The sequence below is a fragment of the Spermophilus citellus genome (assembly GCF_964194105.1).
Source record: "Spermophilus citellus genome assembly, chromosome: 2".
NCBI lineage: Eukaryota > Metazoa > Chordata > Mammalia > Rodentia > Sciuridae > Spermophilus > Spermophilus citellus.
Window position 1 is genome coordinate 253859709 of NC_138183.1, and position 5878 is coordinate 253865586.

The following is a 5878-nucleotide window of genomic DNA, read 5'->3' on the forward strand; positions in this document are numbered from 1 at the left end:
GGGAGCTGCTGCCTGGCACGGAGCCGCCTCGCTCCCCGGTGGGAGCCCAGGCACACACCTACTGTGTGTTCTGTTTCCTCTGGACGCTGTCAGGTGCCCTAATTCCCATCCTATGTGTGGTCCTGCCGGGCCACCAGGTCATTCACCATCCACTGGTGCCCTGTTGTGCTTCGTATTTTGATAACACATTTCTGTGAAAACGCCTTGTATCCACGTTTACCCCGGGCATGCCTGAGACGTGAATCATCAGTCCCAGGGGATCCCTGTCCCACAGCACTCCCCCGAGGGTGAAACCACGTTATCTGTAAGAGCCAGCTGCCCTCAGGGCCTTTGCTGCTCTGGGATGATCTTCCCAGATACCTGTAGGATTACCCACCCGTTCAGACCTCCACTGGGACTGCCTGTGCCTGGGGACACCCTCCTGACCTGTCCACAGCATGCTACCATTTGTGTCCTCTGCTTCATTTTACAATTTACAACCAGATGGGGTGGTGCACACTTGGAGTCCTAACCATCAGGAGGCTGAGGCAGGGGGATTGCAGGTTTGAGGCCAGCCTCCGCAACTTAGTGAGAACCTGCCTCAAAATAAGAAGCAGAGCTGGGTGCGGTGCGCCACCTCTGATCCCAGTGGCTCGGGAGGCTGAGGCAGGAGGATCACTGGGTTCCGTTGCCCTCGGAGCAGCAGACGGACAACGTCCAGAGCAGCAGAGACGTTTAATGAGGACGTATTTGTGGGGCTGGGGATGGAACCCAGGGGGCAAGGGCACCCCAGCCCCCAGCAGGCGCTGCTCCAAGGACACTTCGTCCTCACCTGGGGACTGTGCAGGGTCATCCGAGGGCTCAGAGGTTTTTATTCCACTTTTCCCTGCGCTGTCCACTGGCCCCCAAAGATGGCTACAGACAAGCTGCCCCGGGTGGCAGGACGGCGCGTCGGGGCCACCGACTCACACGCTGCCAGCTCCGTCCTGGTCTGAAGGGTCGTCATCCCTTCCTGAGGGGGACTTTGGCTGCTCCCAGGGAAACAGTTTTCTAACATTTGCTCCCAGACCTTGGCAGGCGGTGGCAGGGGACCGGTTGGCCCCTGGCTTTGGTTTATGAGGTCACGTCCAGCGGGGGACAGGACGCTGACCTCACCCTCTGTGCGGAGCCTCCTGGGCGCCCTGCCCGCTCGCTGCCCAGACAGGACCGTGTCCACATGTCCCTCTACCCTCTGGCTGAAGCATGCGTTGATGTCCCTTCCCCCGGGCCTGGTCTCTACAGCACGCAGACCCTGTCCTGGGCCCGTCCCCTGCCCGGCTGCTATGCGACTGTATCACGTTAAGATGAGTCTCTAGGGTGGCCTTGGTCCCCGGGACGGGGCTTTATAAGAAGAGGCCATCGGGGCACACACAGGGCCATGTGCGGTCACAGCGGGGGACGCGGTCAGAGACCTCGCGAGGAGCCAGCCTGGGGCACCTTGGTCCCCGCTCCCAGCCCCCGGGAGGTGGGGCGCACATGGCTGCGGCGGGCACAGGCCTGCCCTGGGGCCAGCAGACGGGCACTCTGAGAAGGACGGGGCCCGAGGCACCCGAGTCCCTGAGTAGCACCAGGGACACGTCAGCCAGCCCCAGCCCAGGCCACGGAGCCGGAGCCGTGCCACATGGAGCGGGTGTCCTTGCCACCCACAAAAGTGGCCACCAGTGGACCGGCTCTCCCAGAGCCCTCCCAGGGCCTCCTGCGGGCTGGCCTGAGCACCCGGTGTGCGGCCCACCAAGTAGAGGCCACTGAGCTGCAGGCAGCTGAGCCGAGAGACCCTGGGAGCAGGCGGCAGCCGGGGGACCTCTCCAGGTGGGACGCGTCACGGCCTACCCCGCTCGGGCTGCTGACAAAGGCCAGACTTGGAGGCCCAGCCAGCGGCCCGAGCAGGTCGCCGTCGGGAGGACTCTCGAGTGTCTGATGGAGACAGCGACTCCAGTCCCTGCCAGGGTGGCCTGGGGACATGGACTAGCCTCTCCGTGTTTCTAGCAGGACGGTCCCCAGGGGTGGCGAGCACCGCAGGTTTGTGCTACAGGAGCTGGCACTGCCCGCCGTGGGTGGGACGAGCTGGCTCTGGGCCTGCGGTGGCCTCGGGTTTCTCTCTCCTTCTCTGTCCTGGGGGGGGGGGGCCGGGGCGCCGTCTGGCCTCGGGAAGGAGGGCCGCGTGAGGGGCTGCTCTCAGAGCCGTCCTGAGCCGCCCACTGATTGGTGAGGGGAGGCGTCCCCAAGGGCTCTAGATGGCCGACGGCCCTGCAGGGGAGGCCAGCAGGCGGGGCCAGCGGAGCCTGTGGGCCCCGAGGGCGGCTTGACCCCTATCTTCTTTCCCTGGGAATCGCGTGGCCCAAACTTACACAGGACGAGGGACAAACTGCTACCTTGCACCAAAGAACCCAAGTGGCTTTGAGTCTGACCCCGTTCTTGGAAGGGTCGGGGCACAGGCCCCGGAGGGAATGGAGGCGCTTCTTGGCCAAGCTCCTCGGACAGGCCCCGGGTCTGAGCGGCAGATGGGGGGCTGACGGCGGCCCCTTCCTGCCTCTTAGTTTAAACTGGACTCGATGGGAGGCCATCCGGCCAGGCCTCTTCCCGCTGCCTCCTGAGGGGGTGAAGTCTGAGAGCGCTCCTCGACACTGGGGACACACCTGTGGCCACCAGGCGCAGTCCCTAGAGGAGGGGCCTCCGTGGCGCCTCCCAGGCTCCGGCGTCTCAGAGACCCAGCTGGACCGGTGGGCGCCTGTTTGGCTGCCAGCGCCTTGGCGCCCACACTCCTCGCTACCTGAGGAGCATGGCTGTGTTTTCTTTGGTGGCACATGGACATCGGCAAATATTTGCCCCATTAATTAGAATCCGTTTAACTCCAAGCACTGGGGCAGGACAGGCTGCCTGAAGGGCCCTGGGGCTGCTAGATGTCAGCTGCACCTGGAACGTTCCAGCGGTCACCCCCAGGCCTTTCACCTGCTCGTCCCTGCAAACAAGCAAACCAGCGTTTGAGGAGATGCCAAGGTGCCCAGGGCTCAGGCTGTCGTGCCCCGCGGCGAGGACTGATACGGTCTCCCCGGTGCCGCCCGAACCTTCTCGCTATTCCTGGTAATGATGCGTCACAACCAGGACATGGGGTCCACGGGGCTCATTCCAAATTCCACAGAGGTCAATGGAAAGTCGTATGGAGCCGCAGAAAGAGCTCTAGAGTTTTCTAGGAAATGGTGGCACCAACTGGGCCTGGTTGAGCCAGGTTCTGCCGTTCAGCAGCCCTGTGGGCTTGGGCAGGCCACCTGCTCCCCGCGGTCTGTTCCCAAGGTGGTAAAGGGGTGATGGTTCCGCGTCCTGCAGTTGAGGTCAGGTAGTCGGAAATCAAAGCGAAGGTTGAATTCTGGTGGCCTTGAGGGGCTCGAGGTCTCTGAGCCCCAGGCCATCTCCCTTCGTCTTAAAGGGAATGTATGGGGGCCACCGTCACAGTGTCCCTCTGTGAAAGAAGCAGGAGAGACGGCTGTTCAAGCTTTGCCCAGCACAGCGCCTCAGCAGGGGTGGCCCACAAAACTCTCTGTCCCAAAGGGTCCGAGTTTATGTGACGAGACCTCGGGGTGTCAGGGACAGTCTGCCCTTGCTCCCTGGGGTCTTTGGAGGATGTCAAGGAAGGTCTCAGCTGGTGGCCGGAGGTCCCTCACCCTCTGCCCCGGCCGACAGGGTCGGGCTCCAGTCCAGACCCCCAGGGTACCCAGGCAGAGCAGGGCGGCCCTGGTCACCTGGTGCCTGTCTGAACTCTCGCCTGCAGTCTGGCCTGCGATCCCTCCTTTCCCATTTCCACTGGTGACAAGGACAGGCACGAAGGACGCCACTCCCGGGAGACCCCAGGTCACCAGGCTGAAGACACAGAAAGTAGCTGTGGAGCCGGGGGCTGGGGGCAGGTGTCTCAAGGGGACTGAGGCCCAGGCCGGGGGTGAGGGAGCTCTGAAGGCAGGGTGCCCGGCGGGGTGGACGGGCCTCCTGGGGGCTGTGCACTCAGCGTGTTCACAATGGTGACCTCTGTGTCATGTGTCCTTTGCGATTTACAAATGACCTTGAAACAGTGAGCTGGGTCCAAGGAAACTAGGAAGGAGTCATGGGGGGTCACAGGCCAGGCCCAGGCCAGGGAAACGCCCGGCTGCTACCTCCCAGCACGTGCCAGGGCACCCTGCAGTCCAGGGCTGCATTGCCGTCACTTCGGCCGCTTCAGGCCAGTGGCTTTACCTCTGTGCGCCTCCGTTTCCTTCTCTGTGGAGTGGGGACAGAAGAGCACGTGCTGCGGGGGGTCCGGGCACAGATACAGTGCGTCGACTCCCACCAGCTGGAGCAGAGCCCAGGAGCCCCAGTGTTCCCACAAAGGTGTGCAGGACTCCCACTTCCCGACCTCCCAGACGCGGGCCCTCGGCACCCGGTGGAGGGCCATGGCTGAGCATGCCCTGGTACCAGCAGTGAGCAGCTGCCAGGAGCTGGGCGAGGGCATCCCCCAGCCCACTGCTGCCCCAGGCCCCCTTCCCCTCGCCTGCCCTACCTGGCCACTGAGCTCTCCGCCCAGCTTCTGCAGGGCCCTCAGACCCTGTGGAGCCCCAGGCCCCGCAGGAGCATGGGCAGAACCTCTTCTTTCTTTTCAAAAGACCCCCGGGAAACACTCCAATGTCCACCAAGGAACAGGCACGTGTTGGAATATTATTTAGTCATAAAAAGAGAGAAGTCCAGCTCCGCATGGACAAACCTTAAAACACTGTGAAAGAAGCCGGACACGAAGGCCCCGGAAGTAGGCGTCCACTGACACCAAAGGTGCAGAATAGATCAATCCGCAGAAATGGAGAGCGGGCGGGAGGTGGCCAGGGCAGGACAGCGCAGAGTGACGGCTTATTAAGTACAGCGTTTTCTTCCAGGTGACACAAACGTTTTGGAACGAGACGGAGTTGATGGTGGCACAGTGCTGGGAAGGTGTAAATGCTGGTGATTTGTACACTCTAAGATGGCAAATTTAATGTTATGTGATTCATACCAATTAAAAATTTTTAAAATAAAAACCTCAGCCCTGCTCGGTGCCGCCACTCAGCCCCCCCTCACCTGCCTGCTGCGCTCTGCCTTCAGCTCCCAGGCCCCCCAGCCCACCTCTGCTCTCCGTCTCTGCCTGAGCCCACCGTTCCCGTCCCCCAGGACAGGGGCTGCTGCCAGCTCCATCTGCTCCCTGTGGAGGGCTCCATTCCCATTCCAGGTCCGACCCAGCCAGGGAGGGGCCAAGGGCAGAGCCCTAGAGTCCTCAGGCAGGGCCAGGTTCTGGGCTGAAGTCAGAAGCCCCCAGCTCCACAGACACTGAGGTGTGGGGAAGGGGACTTCTCCGTGCATCTGCTGGGCTCTGGGCTCATTTCCTCCAGACCCGGTCCGCTCTGGAAGGCTGGGCCTCCACCCTGCCCACCTCTGCACCTCGGGTCCCCCCACAACCTGAGTGAAGAGCCCGACCCCAGCAGGTGCTCGGAGAGCCCAGCAGAACTGCGGAGTGCACCGCCAGAGTCCTGCCCGCCCGAGGTCTGCTAAGGCCCCGCTGCCCAGAGCCGAGGCTGTCCGGGCCAGGGCCAGGGCCTCACCCTGCAGGAGTCCTATTTTAACCCTGGACCGAGCCCAGGGATGAGCGCCGGCCCACGAAAAGCTGCCTTCTCTCCTCCCCTTCGCCACCTCACCCAAAGGGAACCATTTTCCATAATCACAAGCACTGAGCAGTGTGATCACTGTCCTGGCAATGACGGCGGAGTTACAATGACAGGCGTCTCACTTCCCACGCCAGCCGCTTGCCGGGCTCTGCTGTTGACATAAATATCTCCCTGGCATGCGCAGGGCCAGGGGTCTGCAGCACGGG